Genomic DNA, 22485 nt, shown 5'->3' on the forward strand with positions numbered 1-22485 from the left:
GTCACCCATTGGGCAGTGGCGGAGAGCGGGAGGGAAAGGGAAGCAACGAGCAATAAACTTGTCCGGGCACGGAGGTGGGGTAGTGGTGGGCGTCCCTTGTGAGGAGGCGTGGGAGAGCGCGAGGTGGGGGGAGGGGTAATATGTGTGTGAGGCGGGACGGGTGGGGGTCGGAGGAGAGTTGGGAGGGGGGAGGGGGGGAGGTGAGTGGGTTGGGGAGGGAGGAGAGGGGAAAATGAGTCTGGAGACGCGTCATAAACGGCGCCTCCTTCGGCCATCCGGGCTCGTCCTTTCTCCGGGACATCCTTCCCCATAGGCCGCAAGACGGACGACATCGCCCCGCCCGCTTATGCACCAATGATTGTAGCTCCCGATGGTTAATTTCAAAGCCCTCAGTCACGGCTTCCTGCGAATTCTTAAGCACAATCTCGCTTTCCAAAATTTGAAACTAGCATTAATCCCAAGGTTCACCCACACCCATCATTTGTGCCACTCTTAGGTGCAGGAATGTTGAATATTAATGCGATTTAAGCTTTAATGCCAGGGTCAATCATTTCAGAGGAAGATAGAAGACTGAAAGCAATAGAAATATGGTGCCACAGAATAATAATGCTGATCAAATGGAAATAGCCAATATACAATGAAGAAGTGCTACTAAGAGAGGAGAAGGAAGAGATTTGTTGAAAAAATCTGCGAATAATGAGAGACGAACTTATTAGGCATACTCTCAAGAGCAAGCAGACTAGAAAGTAATATGGGCGGGTAGAGAGAGAGTCGTCTTTATTCTGGGGTGAGGTTGAGACTATGGAGTCTTCAACCACCGAACCCCCAGGTGGAAGGACAATGAATGGGAAGGAATATAGCACAAGACCAAGGGTTGAGTGTACACTTAAATCAAGTAAAGAGAAGCAAATGCGATAGAATATGAAGTTATGAAGTGACTAAATCACTGTGGGACAAAGTGTGGCACTTCGGGAAACCAACTCTCAGGTTATTGGCTGCTGATGAAACCATATTAACTCTCTGGTAGAGACATGTAAGAATGTTGAGAATGAACGTCGTGATGAAAGAGCACGATGATTTTTACCATGATGCTTACGTTCTCTGGTGCATTCTATTCTGTGTTACATGCACCAAATATGTGATTTTTTCAACATTGGTTTCTCCGCGCCCGAGAAATGTTTGTGGAAAATATTGAGAGACAAAAGAAAGCCGTTAAACCCTTTTCCAGTGCGGCGGAGGTCTCTTGGCCGCTTTACTAAGTGCCATTTCGGGTCGCCGTGGTTTCATTTCGGATATTTCCTTAGAGTTGAGCTATCACCGCGTAGTTCACATCAACACCTCGCCAACTTTCTCTTCCCATCTTGTTTGTGTCACATAGCACAAACACGGGTAGGAGATGAAGAGACGGGGGGGAATGTGGTAATTGATTGGAGGAACGTTATAAAAGAGCTGCCCATTATTGTCTGTACCCATTATCTTTATCCGTAAAAAATGATTAGGGAGAAGTGGGAAGGTCTGTAGACTGGAATGAAGGTAGTCGTGGGACTCATAAAATCAGTTAGATTGGTGAATGACCAAGCATTGTTTAGACAGTCCGCCAAGGGATTGCAATTAATCACAAGTGAATTACAAAACAGTGCAATAAGTATGTTGGGATGAAAATCAGTGCAATGAAAACAATGGTAATACGAGTTGTGAAAGATTGGAAGACTGAGTAACACACTGATGTTGGAGGGCAGAAACTAGAATAAGTGGGAGGATTCAAATAATTAGGAAGTGTTTTAAACGAAGGTACGCGAAGTAGTAGGTAAATGGCAAGCAGGAGTGCGTTGGGTAAATTAACTTCCTCAAAGAGGAGAGACAGGGACGTGGGGTAGAAATTTAAGGCTATATTAATGAAAATCTTTATCTGGACCGTAGGTTCTCATCATTGAGACAAATGGCTGACCGCTTTTTTAAGGCTTTTGTGATGGGAATATCTACAACAATTGGAAATGAAATGGACAGAAAGAAAAAAGAGAAGAAGTGGGAGTCGGATATAAGAGAGGGTTGTTGAGAGAAGTGCAAAGGGCGCAAGAGGGTTGGCTGCGGCGGAGAAGGCGCAGTTGGTGGACACTGAGGAAGGGGGAAGGAAGAGGGGACATTGAACGTCCACCCTCGAGACGATGTCACATTAATCTTCTTTGATATTCCTTACTTTAGACGGCTTTTCCTTCCGTTGCATTTAAATTTGTTCTTATTCATACATATCTTGCTAAGCTCAGCCTCGTATCATGCTCCCTTTCGTTTCTGATTCCCAAAGAAGCCCTTCAAAGTGGTGTACGTCACCTCAAACATTCCACTTGAATTTTTATCTTCTTACACTCTCCTATCTATCTTTTATGCTTTGCAGTTTCTGTTTATCTCTATTCTTATTGCCTATTTATTTAGCATACCATCTCCTGCTAAATCCCTTTTAAGAATTGTATGCTGTTTAAGCAATCATAATTTAATCTATAACTCATCTATAGAATCTTTTAATAATCTCTGATTAAAGCCATCATTTCTTATTTTTTAGGTCTTAGTCTCCAATCACTTATTTTTCTGGCTTTTTAAATTATTCTTTATCAATAGCTAATACTCGTTCACACAATTTAACTTTACTCGAAAAAAACACGAAACTTCGGGCATGGATTTCTTTCTTGGCTTGTTCATGTGAAAACGTGAAGGATGAGTATTTTTCTAAACTAAAGCAAGGTCTATGAATTAAACTCTTACGCAGCAGATGAGCAAATCTAATGAAACGGTAACTGCATTTAACGAAAGGAAGTTTTCCGAATGTGAAACTTATATTAATTATAACATTGCCATCAACGCCAGCACAGTATACAGTAAATATGTAAATCACTTGACTGTTGTTTGAAATTACGTGACATCCCATTGTAGACTCCACTCGCCAGTTCACCTTTTCAAGGTCCAACTTTAAAACGAACGGCAAGTCCAATCGCCACTGAGGGGATATGGTTACTATTTCACGTCAAGTCAATATATGGCATTTTTTCTTAAGTCTTCGAATCCGTGATGAAAGACGGTTTAATGTGTTCACTCGACAGGCGATCTAACCTTTCGGCGACATCAAAAACTTCCGCCATGCATCCAGTCTGTGAATCTCGGATTCATCTCCGCGCCGACCTACCTCCTCACCGCCCCCCAATCGTCAGGAATCGAGCCACGGACGGGTGACTTCTTGAGCGAGGTGGTGAGCCCAAGGGCGTGGCGGTATGGGGGCTTAGCGCGCCCTGACCGATTGGAATGCCGGGTGGGGCTCTAGGCAGCGAGAGGCTGCCTCTATAACATTCACCCGGTCTACTGACGCCAAGCCCTCAAGACAACATACGCCCACACTTATCGTAACTTCCAAGTTACAAGCATGAGTCCTGATCTCTAGGGAACATTGCTTTTACAAATAACCCTTACTAGTAAATAATTTTTGAATAAAAATGGAAAGGGTTCAATATATTCCGTGGATGTTTTAATTTAAATAAATGAAACCTATCGTATAAGGAAAGATGCAGTGGAAAAGAGTTTGAGAGTAAAAGTACCTATTAATGAGGAATAGATCGTGCCAAAACTACTTCATTTAATTGCTTTTAAAATTTGTGTAAAAGAGCACATACTAAAAGAAGAACTTGACGAAGATCAGCTCCACAATTATCCCTTTAAACATTCCTCTCTTCGACCTTGAGAGATTTGCTCGCACCCATTGAAAATTCACCATCGCAAACGTTTGTTTAAAATCTCAACCTGAACAGGGCAGAAATTAACAAAATCGCTAACATGCGTCGGGAATTATTTATATCAATAATAGGGATTATCATTGGATGGGCAAATAACGGGTTGGTGAATGAATTACAAATTCTTACCTTGTAGTCTAAAATCTCTCACTGTAAACTTTTGTATTATATTACTAGTCAGCAGTAAATGATTCAACGCATTCATCACCCACTTACCAGTAAAATGTATCCTTGCGAAAGTTTTAAAGAGCTGGTAATCACATCTAAGATTAAGCTGACCTTCATCGATCGAATCCATCACTACGATCAGCACACTTTTATTGTGGTAATCGCGTATGCATGGAAGTAGTCCCGCAAATGCATAACAGCCTTCTGATTTAAATGCAAATGGTATGCAGCTTTAGCATGACAAAATATTTGCCGCTATTCCATAGTTCATGTCTCCTTTTCACTCGATAAAATGGTAATGATGGTCGTTAATAATATCATTTATCAATTCATTATATCATGGCGGTAACCAACGGAAAATTGTGATTAACACTTTAGCAAAAATTGTTGTTCGATTACCTGACAGTAAAAAACGAAAAAGGAAAGAACCTGAATATTATAATTAATCAAGACTCATGCAAGTGCAAAAGCCAAGTTTAAAAACAGGCGTGATCACCGTTTATCTTCAAAAGTCAATCAAACATGAATTCCACATCCATCCTCCTCAATAGAAACGAATGCTCCGACAGGCGTCTGCTGCTTTCAGAAGCTGCCTCTCATGAGTTCCCGTATCCCAGTATGCGTTTGCATTCATTTCGGAATACTCCAGCATTCCGAACTATGCTCGAAATACAAATATTCCAGTATGTACTCATATTTTGGAATGACTATACCAATCCGAAAATGCGGCACCACTCAAATTGCGCATTTGATTTACACCAATTGCATTGTACCAGTATAGCACTCACAATAAAAATTCTTCTGCCGTCTCTATCGAGCAAGGAGGTTGAACATTCAAGGTGATAATGAATGCATCCTTGACACCAAACTTTGTGAAAAGTTTTAATAAAAACTGCGCCACCGAAGAGGGCCCTGGGGTTTTTTTCCAAAACGAAATAATAGATTCACATTTAAAATATGTAGGTCCTACTGGTGAAGAATTGTTCATATTCATCGGGCTCCACTTATTTTTGACAAGTTTTGAAAAATACATCAAATAAATTTCTTTAAAAAGAGTGGTAAAATTCACTCAAAAGTATTGTGAAAGGGCAATTTTAACGAAAACTGGCAGTCAAAGTTTGAAGACCGGAGCTAATATTCTAAAATTTTATGGTAAATTTTGAACCATTCTGCCGCCGGTGGTTTCCAAGGAAAATCTGGCAGCCGAAATATTATACAGTTAAGGTAAAGTAGGGAGAGTCCAGAGGAGTCACCCAGAATCGAACCCGGGTTTCAACTCGGTATAAGAGTGTTCTAGCCACGGGACGACTGCATCTTACTGCATTCTACATGCTTGGTGTACCCTGACACTACAGACTACTGCAATTATTAGCCCAAAATACATTAAACGAAAAATTCTGTTATTCCGTCCTATATTTTACAATGAATACTTTTTAGCACTGGACTTTTTCGGCTTCCCTTAATTTTATTGAAAATATATATTCCACCCCTACCTCTACCTCGCTTGCCCAATATTCACCTGTCTTTGGCCGCTTCCAGTACACCCTCACCACTACAAAATCCAGGATGAAGTTTTCTTTACGTTCATTTTATTTTCTCCAAGCTTTCGAGAATCCACACCTTGAAAGCCTTCACTTACCCTTATCCTCTTTCCACTAAGAATAAGCTTAGGAGTCGTGCAAGACTTCGCTTAAAATAAAAGGTTTCACCAATAATTCTTCTCCAATTTCAAAACGAAATGCTTTTTTGAAATTTTATCAATTGTTAGCTATGTTTGCAATGGCAGAAAATGTTAGCAATTATTACATAGATAAACTATTCTACCTGTTCGGAGTTTTGTTCCAGACCTTATTTCCATATAAAAATCCATAAACAGAGTAATCAACCCGAAGGTCGGTTTGTAGGTGATGGTAGAGTTCACCCAGTACTAAGCCCTATACGGCCTGTGAAATTCACACATCAGGGTAGGAGGCCAGTTCCTTTCCCTGTGCGGGTTACGGTTTCCCAGGAAAATCTGATATCCGAAAAATCACATAGCTTGGGTTGAGTTTCAGGTTCCCATGCTTGGGAAGAGACATGCCCAGAAATCGAGCAAGGGCCTTCAAGCCAGCCAGTCCATCGCTCTACCCCTGGACTACCGCGCCCCTTAATATATGCATTTGTCAATTAGGATAGTAGTTGGGATAGGGACTCAAAATATTAGGACGACGTTGACGGCAAAGAAAATTAGAGAACATAAATCGAGAGGTGGAGAGAGGAAAAATAGATGATTAACGGGCTGTGCGAGGTGAGATGGAAGGATAGCGGGGATTACTGGAATGATAGTTGTAGAATAATATACAGCGGAGGGAAAGAGAGCCGGCGATAGGTGGTAATAACACAAAATAAAAAGGCAAGAAGTAGCATAGTTGACATAAAATAAGTAATGGATAGAATATAACAGGAGAAGTAAAAGCAGAACCGATGAGCGTGGTCATAGTTTATGCATACATGCAACCAATTAATCATAAGGAAGAAGAAGTCGATATGATATACGATCAGTTAGAGGACATAATCGCGTGTGTTCCCGCAGGGAAACATTTGATAAGAAGGGGGGATTGGAAGGCGACGGTAGGTGAAGGAAAAGATGGTGATGAGGTGAGGAACTACAGTTTGTGAACAAGGAATGACCGCGGGGAGAAAGCAATTGAGTTCTGCAGGAGTCAATTATCACAAATACATGCACCATTACTGCGTTGCACCGCCAGGGCACCATTAAATGCGTAGGTGCAAATAATCGAGGATTAAGGAATATATCAGATATACTATATTATGGTTAGTCGTAGATTGAAGAACAGCGTCAGTGATTCGCCCAGAATCCCCGGAGGGGGTGCGGACTCAGACCATAATTTAGCAATGGTTAAGTGTAGCGTCCAATTGAAAGGGGTAGAAAAGGAGAGACGGAGTATAGGGAATGGAATTTGGAAGCATCAACATGAACGACAAGAAAGGAGCATCAGTGGGTTTTAGAGAAAATTGAGGACGGAGCCGGAAGACCGAGAAGGGAACTGGGTAATACAGAGAAAAGGTTCTTCGTACACTCTTCTCCCGTCTCTGAGAACTTTCTACAGATTGAATTTCTTATTCATTTTGTCAGCACCTATACTTCTCAGTTTTTGAATAGTTGTTCTTTCTTCTGCATGGGACCAGTATTTCATATGATTCGTGGTGCCCTTCCGTCATAGTTCTTTCAAACCCCGTTTCATTTGCGTCTTTCAGCATTACCTTTTTTGTGTGTGTGTGTGTGTGTGAACATTTTGTGCCATCGATAAACGTTGCTTCGGTCCAAGGTAGCTTCTCCATATGCCACAGTCAACATTCGGAATGCGTCACCGCACTTAGTTTCGTTTTTCCCACACAATTTGATAGATTCTTTGACCATTTTTTTGTAACAGGCAAGAATAGAAAACGAGCCAAAGCACGTCCAAGCAAAAAAGCTGTCAACAATTAACTGAACATTCAAAACGGCCGAACTTTACCGGCCGAAAATCAAATAAAAATAACCAGCGAAAATTCAAAATTCGCGATACTTTTTGAACAGACCTCGTACATATAACTCTCAGCCCAAGCTGGCTATGAAACCCTTATGATACCAACGATTTTTCACTCTCTTCTAATTCTTCCATGAACATCATCCAACCATTCAACTTACTGAAACTTACTGAAACATCAATAAACAAAGTCTTACTGGCTAGCAGTGACCTCAACCAACATAAAAGATTTATGAACGCCAACTTGGCAGGAAAAAATCTTTATTTTATTAGAACCCCTTACTTTCACCTTTCACGCCTTCCTGTGGAACTCAATGACGACACAAAATTTAAATTTGGCGTAAATATGCCTTATTAGCAATTGACACCCTGAACAATCTATCGTAAAAACGGTGATTAAAATCAATCATTTCATTTTCTTAATTTTATGTTTATTTTCTGGAGTATTTGACCACAAGTTTCAATTAAATAGCACTTAAATACCACTTACGTATGCAGCGATCAACATAACATAATATTTATTAACGGTTGGCCACCGTATAAATATCGGTATTTAATGAACTATTTCACTGATCAACTCCATGTATACTCCTGAGCCATAGCTAAAATGAAACAAATGTCCTTCATGCAACTGACATTACAATAAAATTTTTTAGGTGTACATACTTCTATCTCCCATATTTCCATCCAAAATGTTGATTATTTTCCTCCCTCTACCTCGTTGACCAAGCAATCTACAACCTAATACCGTCTTCGGCATTCCGTTGTCCCTATTATTGTCCCGCCTTTTAATTTCCCCCAATAACCTTCTCTCTTTCACTACCTAGCCTACAATTTCTTTGCTTGTTTACCTTTCTAAAAATTTCATTTTTTCAATTCTTCTCCACAGTCACACACCAAAGGCTACGCTTATCCTACTCCTGCCTCGACGACCAAGCCCGAGATATATAAAACAACGCTGCATATTAAATTTTATTTGATATATTTACTTAAGTTGCCCATCATAAGTCATCGTCTCTTTGTAAAAGCTTCTTTGCCAAGCTTAATTCTTATTTGAATGCCCTAACTACTTTTCGCACCCTCTAAAACACTTCTTAACCAGGTTAAATGTTCTACCTAATTTATGCCCTCCAACTTTAATACTTATCTCAGCCTTCCTAGGTCTTGACAATCTCCTTAACTTCGTTTACTTACGATTAATGCTCATCGCACTGGCTCTTCAATTCACGACGCAATGGCAGTAAACCTTATGCTGACTGGCTAATCAACGCTTGATCATCCTAACTGATTTGATGAGTTCCCCACCTACTTTCACGCTTGCCTCCAGCCCTTTTCATGCCTCCCTTACCATTTCCTTCGCATAGATACTGAAAACACGATGTATATTGCCTGTTGGAATTCCCGACCTAACACTCCCCATCCAGGCTCTTCATTCGCTATCTGCCTCTGTACAGTCTGAGGCAGGTACAGGTTCTGGAAAATTTGTACATCTTTCCACTCTACGCCTCTTCTGCAAAACGATCATTAACCATGCCCTGTCTACCCAATCGATTGCCTCAAAATCCACTAAGCATAAAAATATGCAATGGCTGTACTTATGGTTTTACTATCTACTAGCGATTTCACGATGGCAATGGCATCACGCTTACCCATCCCCTCTCCAAACCCAAACTGATCATCTACTAAGTAATCATTTGCTCTCTAATCCACTCCAATTGTTAATCATCATATATGAGACTTTTGCTGCGCGTGAAATGAAACATGGTCTTATAAATTATCGCATAATGCCGCTTTTCCCTTTTCGGAATGATATCAACCCTGACCTAAGATTTTCTAATGCCTATTTTTTCCGATTTTCACCCTCATAAACGCTAAGAATGAACTCAAAAAAACTCTTCCTTCCCCATTTAGCTAAATTCACGAGTAGTTCTTCGGGGATCTCACCCTTTCGCACAGCCTTCTTCTACTTTATTCCCTTCAATTCCTTTTCTAACTCATAGTTTCCTATACTCATCAACATTATACTCCCATTGTATATCCAAACTCACTGACATGTTATCTTTATCGTACAGTATATATTCATTCAATTTTGACAGGGCTTCTTCTCCTGACAAATACTTTGCCCGGTGCACCCCGAAGAGTGTAAACGGATTTTTCTTTAGAGTTCCTTCACCTTCCTGTGGATCACGTCCATTTCGCTCAATCCTTAAAAACTCTCCAGATCCTCGAACTGCTCTTTCCACCATGTTTTTGGCTTTGTTAGTAATCCGAGTTAGTCAATTGTTCTTTGTAGTCTTATCCCGGATTCCGTGTTCATGTACTGCCATTTCATTCGACGATTCGCCTTTCTAATCATATCTTCTTGAAACCATGGCTATCGAACCCTTTTGATAGCCAATGTTCCCACTGTTTCGTTCGCCGCTTTCTCTATGCCGTGCTTGAGATATTACCATCTTTCTTCTACGGCACCCGCCCCTTACCACCCCTAACAGTGTGATCAACTGCCTCCTCGTACTCCTTCCTTCTCTCCCCAGTATTCTTCTACAATCCATTAACCATCACTCCTCCACTCTTTTTCTCTTCACATTAACCTCACACTTCGGGAAACTATATGATTTGAGAAGGCTTTTCCTAAATATGTGTGTCTAATCATTTTATAATCTAACAAATAGCTGCATGTATCTCCAGCATTTTCCATTGTTCCTATGTCTACTGAGGTGTTTCAAACAGGTGTACTACTACCTCACTCCCGCGTCTCCCTATGCCTATCACCACTTTCCAATTCCTCATCACTATCAAGTCTTTTCTTCCAGGTTATTATCACTATCGGTCATCTTCCGGTTAAGGTAGGTTTTAGATGGGCACAAGATGCCAAACGGTACAGCGACAATTGTTTCGTCTCTCTTAACAAAACACAGCCAGATGCCCAACCTTACGCTAGGACCCCCTTCAATGCTGCACACTCCCTTCCTCCCTGCATTCCGTCCACCTCCCCATCATACTCCTACCCCTTCCTCGCTTGGAATATTTATGGCATGTACTAAAATTCTTCCCTCTATCACAGGATTCAATATCCAATAGCCCATCAAAATAATCTGCATCCATCTTTCTTGCCTCTATTTGATTCTCCAAACAATCCCATTTTCTCCCTCACCATACAACGATTTTCACTTCTTAATTCCTGTCAGGGTTTCAGGCTTCCTGTATGGCACACCAATTTCATTCTTTCTATGTAAAATTTCCATATCCTCGCACTGCGTTTTCCAACAAGCTTTTTTGCTCTATTTGCCCTCAGTCTGTTATTTAACTCCCTATGATTTATTCCGCCTAACTCAGTGTTTTTATTCTTCCATTTCCTTCTCTCGTACAGACTATTACAGCCATTATATCTCTTTAGCCATATAATCCGTAATCTATGGTTTCCTTGTTATTTTCCTACTAACAGTTCCCATAGTTTTGCTCGCAGCTTCCGATATCCCATTTTGGATTAATTTCCATTTTCCTCTATGGCACCCAACTTCCTTTTGCCACTCATGATTGTATCCACCACATGATGATACTCCTTTCTTTTCAATACAGGAAATGCTTCCACGTTCCATTTACTTGACCGCCTTCCGTTTCCATGTATACCTACCCCTGTTGTGGAGGCTAAAGCGAGTGTTGTGATGATTAACCCGTCTCCTGCAGAACTCAATTGCTCTCTCCCCGCGGTACACCTTATTCCTAATCCTTAGTCTCCTACCTCACTTGCATCTCTTCCTTCACCAACCGTCGCGTTCCAATCCCCCCTTCCTATCAAATGTTTCCCTGCAGGAACACACGCGATTATGTCCTCTAACTGATCGTATATCCTATTGACTCCTCCTTCCTTATGATTACTTGGTGGCATGTATGCCTAAACTATGACCACACTCATCAGTTCTGCTTCTACTTCCACAAGCAATAATACATCCGTGTTTTGCTCAACGTTAACTACGTTTCTCTCTGCCTTTTAATTCAATGTTATTGCCACCCCTCACTGGCACGAGACCCCTCCGCTATGCGGTCCGCTGTTTCGTTCGCCGCTATGTAGTCCGAAATGCCCAAAAATATTTAAAAAGACACGCATAAGACAGGAAAATAATGACGCAGCCGTAACTGTTTGAACTGAGAAACATAAAAGGAATACTTCTTTCTCTAAATTATCAAAAATTAAAAATAATAAAAGAAATCAAGACCGGGCTGTTCGGGAGGGTGACGCGTTCGCCGGCTCACCCAAATGCCTTGGGTTCGAGTACCACCCGGGAGTTGCGTTAACTCTGGTGGTTCAGTTTCTGGGAAACCTAATGAGAAGCAGCCGTGTGTGGGGCGTGGGAATAAATAGATGGGGGAGAGGTAGGACGTGGGAAACCAAGGAAAACGAGAAAAATCAAGAGATGTGTGTCTATTATTTTACAAATTTACCTACAGGGTCATTTCCTCCATTATATTTATTTCTCCACATTCAATAAATCCCACTATTTCCAGGCTAGGCATTCTTCTTGAGAAACATCCAACTTCCATGCATCTGGCGAAATTTCAGAATGTCTGACATGGGCCCACCATGACCATTGGACTTCAGTAAAAAACGCAGATAAACCTCGACAAAAGTTAAATTTCCAAGGGTGAAGAATCCCATCAGAAAAAGACGATTTGCAAGTAGAGCAAAGGAACAGGCCAGTTTCATTCTGTGAAGAGTTTCTACCTAGCCTGACAGCAATCCAAATTTAAATTACATGCATTTCTTATTTATGGCTTAACAGAGTACAGATTTTGGTACATAACATACTACATAATAATATTTCAACTCTTTCAAATTAGCTGTAATTATTAATTGGGTGAAAGAGCATTATGCGAAGCAAAAAATATTTGAAAAGTCAGATGTAGTTATTATTAAGCATTTCTTTTAAAAATAATGCTTGCAATTAAAATATTTTCCATCACAAATCTTGTAACCTATAAGACCAACTCCTTAAAGGGACCAAAATGTATCAATATTGTCCACCACTAGCAAAGGATAACCAGCCCCTATCCAGGGCCAAGTGTTCGCAATGGGACTAAGGTGTGATGCAGAAATGGATTAAGCCATTAAGGATATATAAATATTTCAATTTCCAGCCTTTAGGATGCAATGTTCAGCTTTAGGTGAAAAAATTTTCACTTTCATTAAATAAGTCTTCTATAATGTTGAGAGAAGATGCCCAGCAGAAACCTAATAAGAAAAACTTGATAATTCAGGCAAAATCTGAAAATGGAAGCTGATATTTTAAGGTTGTTCCTGAAGCCTTCACACTAACTGTATTAGAGGGTAGTTTAACCAACTTAAGGCCTAAGCTCCCAAACCTTATGGAGCAGGATTATTGTTCAAAGAAATCATTTTACTTGGATATTAAGATTACAAATCACACAAAGTAGCACCATAAAAAAATGCAATTTTGAATTAGGCTCATAAGAATTTTAGAGAACTCTTGTCCATAGTCATACTGATCACTACTGTGAATTATTGCTTAAATTGGTCTCATGCAGTAACAATTGTCTGTTATCAACCAGAAAGCCCAACATCGAACTCACACTACCCTTGACCTGTTGTCCTAAAAGTAAGAAATATTTTACAGCAAGTTATTTAAGACTCATAAGTGATGACCTAACTCAGCAACAGTTCAATGACACACTAAAAAATTCAACAAAATCGCTCTTCATCTTAACCTTATTCCTTGAGAATAGTCCTTGACAGAAATTTAATGGAGAAATTAGGCAAAATGTACACAAATGTCTACATATTACCAAATATAAAATAATTCCCAATGAAAATTAATGACTTTCACATGATTTCACCAAAAAACCCATATTGCTGGAAAACTTGGGGTATAAATTGCTAATAGAATTATTTCACTAATGTCTGAGATAACTATTGTCTTCAGGAAAAATACGGCAGGAAGAAAATATGCACACTCGATGCACTCTTACCAATTGCTGAATAAATTTCAAATGACTATAGATCACAACTATTCAGATTCTTCATAAAATTTCTAATACACCCTTTCAAACCTGAATTAACATTCCAATTTGAATATTCAAAGTCGATGAATATGGAAGTATACAGAATATTGGACGGATTATGATACTTTCAACAAGAAAGACTTCTAGAGTTGAATAATAGTAACATTAATCAGACAATAAATAATTCCAATATGGCTGACGGCAAACCTTTCCTCAGGTCAATAAAGAGACAGAAATGCATTGTTACATAATGCTTATGCACAATCAATGTAAACAATTCAATTTATGGAGCTTTAGGTTTTAATATAAATTTACGCTCTTGCTTCATTTTATGAATAGTTATGTATAATTATATTCATTTTTAAGAGCTAAGTGTAGGCAGAGGAGGTCCTGCAAATGTAAAATCCAAATCGATCACATCCATTTCACCAAAAAGCAACATTTCCAGTAATGAAAATTTGAAATTATAAAAATGTTGATTAGTTTCACTTATATATGCAGGTGAGCCAAATTTAATTTCCACGTTTATCATTCAATCACGTTAGCATGTGGCAGTCAAGCTAAACCATCAGGGAATGCTTTAAGATATTGAATCTTTCCTGTACTCAACCATTGATACAGAATGATCCTTGCTTCCAAATGTGAAGTGTGGCGAAGAAATTATTCTTTGGCTATAAAAAGGTGTTCTAATGATAAATATATACACCTTTAAGAATAACTAAGCTCATTCCATAACAAAAACGTAGAATATTTTCCTAGCAAAAAATGTACACATTTTTTGTAAGCCTCATTAAGTCACGATTTACTTATTTATGCTATCTTTTCACAACATTCAATTAATATGCAATAATTTTGATTAGCAAAATTTCCTAAATGTGGAAGCTGCCTTCAGTACAACTTTGTAGACTCCTCTCTCTTTTAATGTAGTTTTGTGGTACAAATCCATCCTGATATCTTTACTGGAAATATCAGGAGTTACAAACTCCATTTACCCTGCCAAGGGCACCAATGCTCCTTACAAGCATGGAGGTTCACTTCAAAAATTCACAACACAGCATCAAATATCAACCTCAGAATAACTTCAGTGTTAACACCCTTACAGCAGTAGCATTCACTTGAATAGCAAACTTTATTTGGTAAGTGTCAAGCCATGCAATGTATAAAAATATTATTTAATATAACTGTTATCATTCAACAGGAACAAAAATAAGAACAATAAAATCACTCCTGCTACATTTTACTTAATTACATGCAATTAGCTCTAAGTGCTATTTGTTAGCTGAATATGAGACACATGATGAAAAACTATTTTGCCAAACCAAGCATTCATATAGAGGATAAAAAACACTAGTTCACAATAAGTTCAAATTTCACTTCTCGGACTGCAATATTTTCTTGCTATATTACAAACTGGGTATTGAGAACACCTTAACTGAAAACACCAATTCACTTAATTGAATGCAGCACTATATGCACACAATATTTTTAGAAAACCTGTACTTCTTGTTTCTTCCACAAGAAAAACAAAAACTTAATTGGGAAATATTAGCCAAATGTTACTACCACATTCAATTTAGGCACATTTCAAATACATGAATCTTTGCAAAAATTAAATGAACACATTTTTTGGGAAATATGGCTTCCCAATACAATCTTCTGAAATAGCACTTCTTTACATACTGAAAATCAAGGCTAATCTAACTGGAATATTGAAATCAATTACAAGAAATTCTGCTTAATTATGTGCTTCAAGTCAATATGACACAAATTTACAATGTTTACCTATAACTTTTATACATTTCTTCCCCACTGGCAGGCCATAAGTGGCATTATCAAACTATGAAAATATATGTATCCAAAGCATGTATTAAAACAATATAATTACAAACCACTATTGGGCCAACTATTAAAATGCAAAGCCTTTGCTAACAATATGATCATACACAAGGTTAATTCATACAGCCTATCCAGTACATTGGTAATTCAATTTTCAGTGTCAGACAACCACCTGGGCTTTTCAAGTAAGTGGATGGACCCCTTCACAATTTCATTGAATATTCAATTACAGTCATCAACATCACATAAACGTTGATTATAATGGAAAATATGGGCAACCATACATTTCCAGGATATGTTTTGTTTCTTTTTAGTTCTGTAGAAAGCCAGAGTGAAGACAGACAGTGGAAGTCACCGGCTTCATTCCACACCTCCACGGGGCCCATCCATTTAGTCCCCAGGTAGGCCTTTTGGGCTCAATCCAACACTGTGATAAGGGAAAAGGATTCACTTCTTAAAATTTGGATAGGCTTAATGCTCAATGGATAATTTTGCTAATTCATATCTTTAAAACAAAAAGTAAACTATTGCATTTCGTCATTCTTCTAATTTTTAATAAGTTAAACATTTTCAAAAAATTAAAAAAACAAAAGTATGTAAAATGACAATGCATATTTTCTGCTAAATGGCAAGCATGGTACAATTTTCCAAAATTGAGAGCTTCAAAAAGTTGCAAAAAATAATGTTTTCACTCTAACTAATCTACAGATGCTGAAAAATCAGCCAATTAGCGAATTTTAAAACATAATACATTACATCATTGATTTTATAAGTCACCAATTGCGACTACTAGACACACGAAAATTAATCAGCAATGAGAACAATTTATTTTTCACTGAAAATTAGAATACCACACTCAGCATTACAATATTCATTAACCAGTGGCTAAAATCTCAACTCTAGCGTTATTGAAAAATATTTCAGTGAAGATGCTCCCTCGTTAATTATTCAATCACCCAATGCTATGCAATTCGCAGTTATGTGCGAATAAGAAAATGTTAAACAAATGCTTTTAAAATAAAATTGCAGGTGAACTTGAGCCACAGCAAAAATAAATAAATGTCAGCAAATAATAAAGATTAATTAAATATGTCAATATGAAACAGGGCAATGTGTCAGATATAATTCAAGTAAAATTTGTGTCTCCGAAATTCACGGGAGGTCGGCAGGGAATTGTATCTCGGAAAGTACGACTGCGTTCTTGTTTTGATTGCCACCGACTATGGTCTAGATTTTGAATAACTTGCGAAACACAAGAAAGTACTGTTTAAAGTAATAGTGATTAAGTTCGCTAGAAAAAAGCTGTATTCCGCTTGTGCTGTCAGTTCGTAAACAAATTTGAAACGGTTAATTTCATCTGTCAGCTGTTCTACTCTAAGCCACCTATAGGTGACCAAATAAATTACTATGGATCCGCTTGCAGACGGCAATAGACGATAATATAATCAAAAAAATAAAGTTTGGTGACGATAGAAAATAAGTGCAAAAAATATAACTAAAATGTGCACAGTAATTATTACAATTTGCACGGAAACTTAAAAATTGTCACGCGAAAATTAGCAATAACCAAGAGCATAGCACTGGGCATGCATCTTGTAGCTGTTACAATTCAAAATATTTCATAATAGTCCAGCACTCACTACCCTACTGCTTACAACAACAACTGCTCCAAGGCTTAGTTCACCACTTTAAGCTTACTTGTACAGCAATAAGACTACATACTAGGGAGCCTTTTGATCGGCAAGGTCATGTGATTAGCACTGACGATCTACAGCTGGCCTCCAAACATGAACGACCTTGGCAGGCTGCAGTTACATATTCAACATACACTTACTATAATGCAAGCATAAGTCCAATTAATGCAAGCTCAATGGGTGCCTTCTTCATCACTGGACGACAGAAGATATTTCTTGATACGACTGCACTTGAACCCTAAATCAGGAATTGACGATTTCAAGCCATTGTGTACCCCTGATTCTTTCCCTGGTTCTATTCTCATCGTGAATTAAATCTCTCCATCACGAGCACTAAACCGTCGTCCGCCGAATTTCTCACGATTCACTCAAACTCATGCCACCGATTCTGAAAAATGTGATAGCACCTAAGAATTTGTCACGGATAAGAGTACAAGTATATGTTGGCGGCGACAACCCATAACTAAAAACCAAAATCAGATTGACGATTAATCGTCTGCAAAACGTGTACTTCATACGGCATCAGTACACTGCAGACGTCAATAGAGGCGGCAGTGACCGGCCCAAATAATACCCGGTACATAACAAATATACTTGTCAAATAGAATAAAGAAAGACTTACCATGATCATATTAAGCCATAGCGAACTGACTACTTCCAAGTCTTCATGACTGCAAACAGCTGGTTTCACACGCACATTTAACTCTTGTTTAAGTTATACCTACACCAGACACAAACCTCCCTCGTCCTTCACTACAAGCAAATTTCTTCTAAAATTTCCCACGGGAGGTAGTGTGGCGCAGTAGTTCCTCCGCTGTTGCAATTTTTGTTGTGGAGCAGTACAACGTAGTCAAACCACTCTCTCCTCTATACTACCTGCGATGTGCTTCATAGATTAATTTGTGAGCTTAAAGGTGCCATCCAAAACCTGCCAAGACGTCAATTTAATGCACTTTCACGAGTGGAAGTTCTCATAATGAATGTCATTGCTTAATAACAAAATTAAATATTTAAAAAAAGACGGCTGTAATGCCATCAATCAAGACCAATCCCGTGGTAGGGCGGGGGCACTCAGTCAGACTACTAAGCAGTGGCGCTCGTGCAAGATATGCAACTTTGCATCACTTCAGCGTGGCGCCGCGAAACGGGAATAAGTGGCGCAAATGAGATATGTTTTCAATCTAAATGGAGCACTAGTCACTTAATTGAGATACGGAGTCTTTCATCTTGGAACTCTAACGGAGAAGAAGTAGGCATGTCCAAGGGCCTAGTTACGCCCAATCATTAACACTCGTTTAGAAAAAGGATACTTTTCCTATTTTGAGGAATTTTTTCCATTGATGTTTAATAACAGGCTGATAACGTTAATGTAATAACAAATCTCTTTAATAATAATACTCGCTTTTAGTTTAGATGTTTTAACCTGTAATGCTTGCACTCCAAACCAGACACGTGGTTCCTGTGTCGACCATAGTAGCTAAATTTTTAAAAACTATTTAAATAAAGAAAAAATGCTCAGAAGACGGTCCAAGTAAATGTACACTTTTTTATTTAAATAGAAGGGCAACCGTAAAAGAGTATGATGTAGTACTAAGTAAAGATGGGAGAAAATTGCAGTTAAAAAGGAAATAATCGCAATACATTAAGAGTGAAAATAGTCAAAAGTTTTGGACTAATAGTTGCAATTGAGAAGGACTGCATTGTAAAGTTTTACCCTTCACATTTGTCATTTCATTGCTTTGGAGCCGATAAGAATAAATAGCCGAGAATAAATTCCAGGAGCTGAAAACAAGTCATTTGTTATATCGTGTACGAAGTAAAGGCGGGAGGAGTCAATTTGGTTAGCATAAATAGCAAGTGGTGCATGTCACGAGAATTGAAAAATGTGATTTCTCGATAGGTGGAAAGGCTCCTGGTAGGTTTTTGGTCCTCCTTTATCCTGCCTATTCCTAGCACCTTACTACTGAGACTGTTGTAACATGCCTATGACTACCGATTATCCAGTTCCTAGGATAAAACTTCAGGTCACCTTCAATAGAATGAGCAAAAATCTAAGCTTTTGGTTGCACAAACTACCTTTGCGCTAAATTACCCTTGAGAATGTTGACCCAAAATTTATGTGAATATTTAACATACTGACTGCAAAACTTGCCTTAAACTTCTTTGATTGGTTTTGGAGTCCTCAGTCTGAATCCACAGGAGTCTTCCAGAATGTCTGAAATCCCCTTCCCCCATGGGTAATTTCTGAGTAACCTAGCATCTCTTCTTTAGGATATGTACTCTAAGATAATTAATTACGTTAATATATATTTTTGCTGATATACACAACAATCTAGTAGAATATAAAGCAGATTACAAGAAACGAGTTGAAATATATTAAAAAATAGTAATCAAATGTTCTTCTGTATCCTGAAAATTGTGTAAAAAGTCATCATCTCAGACATGCAAAGTAAGGAATATCTATTGACAAGCATTCTATGATGAATAAACATGAATATAAATAAAAACTGCCCTTACAAGTACACTTTTTAATTCCAAAATTTGCCCGAATTTTTTAATAGTAAAATGTTCCATAGCAACATTCATTGGTGAATATAGAAAGTTGCCTTTGAACCAACGTACGCCAGCTAACTCGCAGTTTGCGGTCTGATATCTTGTTTGGTTTCATTTGGCTTTTATGCAATTGCTTACAAATTCCTAGAGGTGCTTCAAATTTGAAATTAAATCAAATGTTGGAACAATGTCAAACTCACAGCCTGTTACTGATATAGATTTTTTTGCATCTAGCACGGCCAACTTTCAAATTTAAGAAGACGCCATTGATAAAATGTAATAATAATAATACTTTATTCATTTTGAAAAATGGTACAACCATATTAAATGTCATCAATATAAATATTATTTAATATATAAACAAGTTCTTAAATGCAATGAAGATTACCAAAAAAGAATTCATCCAATGAGTAAAGTGGGTGAGCAAGTAACCAGGTATAAACCCTATTCTTGAAACTGGAAACCATCAGATTTCAAATGGGTAGGCAGATAGCTATACAGTCATATATTCATATTATGAAATGTGTTGTAAGTTGATGACAACCTACAATAAGTAGTATTTAGATTTGATTGACCTCTTGTGGAGTAGTTATGGATATTAGATCTTAATTGGTAAGTTTCTATGTTGACTTTCACATGAATAAGAGCCTTAAAGATATATAAACTAAATACAGTCATTATTCCGTACCTAATAAAAAAAGGTTTGCAGGAATCATGTGGTGGTATATTAGCAAGAGAGCGAATAGCTCTCTTTTTTTGTAGCAAAATTTGTTTAACATGTGGGGAATGACCCCATAACTCAACACCATAATTCAAATGACATTGAGAGAAGGCATGGTAAAGTGTTAAACGATACTCATTAGAAATAAGAAAGTTGAGCTTTCTAAATATATAAACAGCTTTACTCAGTTTATAACAGGTCTGACTGATGTGAGTCTCCCAGTTAAGTTTTGTATCAATATAAATTCCTAATATTTTAACAGTTTCAACATCAGTACTGCACACAATATGCTGAGTTTTGTTAGTATTTAAATGTAAATGATTAACATCAAACCATTCCTTACCCTGTCTTTGCGTAGCGCTAGATCATACCTATGCATCTTCTAGATGTTGACATTTTTCCACAAAAGTAGTGTCATCAGCATATAAAACAGATGTAGGTTTTATGTAACAGGGCAAATCATGATGATGAAAAGTATTGGGCCAAGCACAGAGCCCTGTGGTACACCACATTTTACTTAAAGAGCTGTAGATCGACAGCCATCAAGTTCAACCAATTGGTGGCGATCATCCAAATATGACTTCATTAGTTTCAGTGCAATTCCCTTAATAACATAATATTCTAGCTTTGTTAGTAATATTGAATGATTAACACAGTCGAAAGCCTTACTATGATCACATAGTGTTACAGAGACTGACTCCTTCTTTTCAAATGCATTAATGATATAATTAACTATGGACCCTACTGCCAAAATTGTAGATTTCCCAGTTCAAAAGCCATACTGTGATTTGGAAAAGAGATTATTTGACTCAAAAAAATTACAAATTTGATCTTTCATAATAGCTTCAAAAATTTTACCAAAAACTGGGACTATGTATACTGTGGCTTCCAGTTATTAAAATAATACTCCCTTTGCCTGTTATTGCTGCTTCTCAGAGTCATGGCTTACATTAAATAAGCAAATGACTTTATGATTATATTGTCTTTTAAATGTCATTCCTTTTTTATTCAATAAATACGTTAATTCTGTATTAGTTACTGAGTTAGGTATTTCTTTGTGGAAAGGCATAGTAAATGAGAGAACATCTAGTATTCCAAACCTGTTAGTTTCTATTACGCATTTCAATGCTAGACCTAATAATGCACATATTGGAATTATTGTGTTGGATCAATTTGGAATGATGCAACAATTATTCAGGGCAACATTAGAATGACATGTCGTCCAACAATCACTCTCCACACGTAGAGTTAACCTTAAAAAACTTTTTCCATTGCACAAAATATTTATAAAAATATTCATTATGTAAAATGCATGGAGGCGAGCAAACTTTGGTTGAATCTAAGAGAATATTTAGACTTTAGGTTTACTTATATACTGTAGCTATTATGGAAAAAGAACATCCCAAATACATTTTTTTTGTGTGATTCCATATGTTTTGAGGAAATAGGCCTCTATCTTTACATCTATCAATCAGTGCATGCATGAGTATCAATCTCAAGAGCTTAGTTTGGTCCATTTGAACGAGGAAACCTCAATATTGTGTTTTGATTACTGTCTTAATGCCTTTTTTTATTTACTAATAAGTATATTTTTTGAGATAATACTTCTAGGGATGGTGGCAAAACCAAAAGTTAAATAGAAGAGAAAGCCTTGAGGAAGAGTAGAAGGCTAATTCGAAGGCCCAGCAAAGGATAATGTATTGCTATCAGATCCTTAGGGAATATCCATTTGATAGGGATGAAATAAAAGCACCTTTAAACAATCTTGTTGAACATTCATGGCTGAACTAATAGCAGTTTTAGAGTTGATATTAACGACTTACTCTGGGCGTAAAAAACAAATTATATTATAGATATTTGTTAAAAGGGTTTTATGTAGCATTGAAAAAATTGTGTGCTACTACAGTTTTTTTTCTCTCCTGTCTTCCAATTATTTTTGTCTTTACTTCTTTGAAAACTATCAGTGGAACATGACAGAACTTTGAACAGCCTCTATAAACAGAACTCCAAAATCATATTGACTCTATCATATTGTTAGTCAAATATATGAATAAATAGTTATTGACCGACACATGCGACTGCCATGATGTAAAATGTTGAAGTAAACCAATAATACACAAGTTTAAGACCAAATATACCCGCTCTTACTTCAAATTATGTGATTGGTGAACTTTTTCGTACATAATAATCGT

The 22485-nt window shown here is 37.8% G+C and overlaps 1 long non-coding RNA gene across 1 annotated transcript; it reads right to left on the reverse strand.

The window, feature by feature from the left end:
• Positions 1-14292: 14292 nt before the first annotated feature.
• On the reverse strand, positions 14293-18030 carry LOC139687008 (uncharacterized). Its single transcript, XR_011700588.1, has 3 exons — positions 17642-18030; positions 17160-17407; positions 14293-15752 (listed from the first exon to the last, which is right to left on the reverse strand). It is a non-coding gene; the product is annotated as an uncharacterized lncRNA (long non-coding RNA).
• Between the last annotated feature and the right edge of the window lie 4455 nt (positions 18031-22485).

The sequence above is a fragment of the Hetaerina americana genome, unplaced genomic scaffold (assembly GCF_022747635.1).
Source record: "Hetaerina americana unplaced genomic scaffold, ioHetAmer1.1.p SCAF_16, whole genome shotgun sequence".
In the NCBI taxonomy this organism is placed as follows: domain Eukaryota; kingdom Metazoa; phylum Arthropoda; class Insecta; order Odonata; family Calopterygidae; genus Hetaerina; species Hetaerina americana.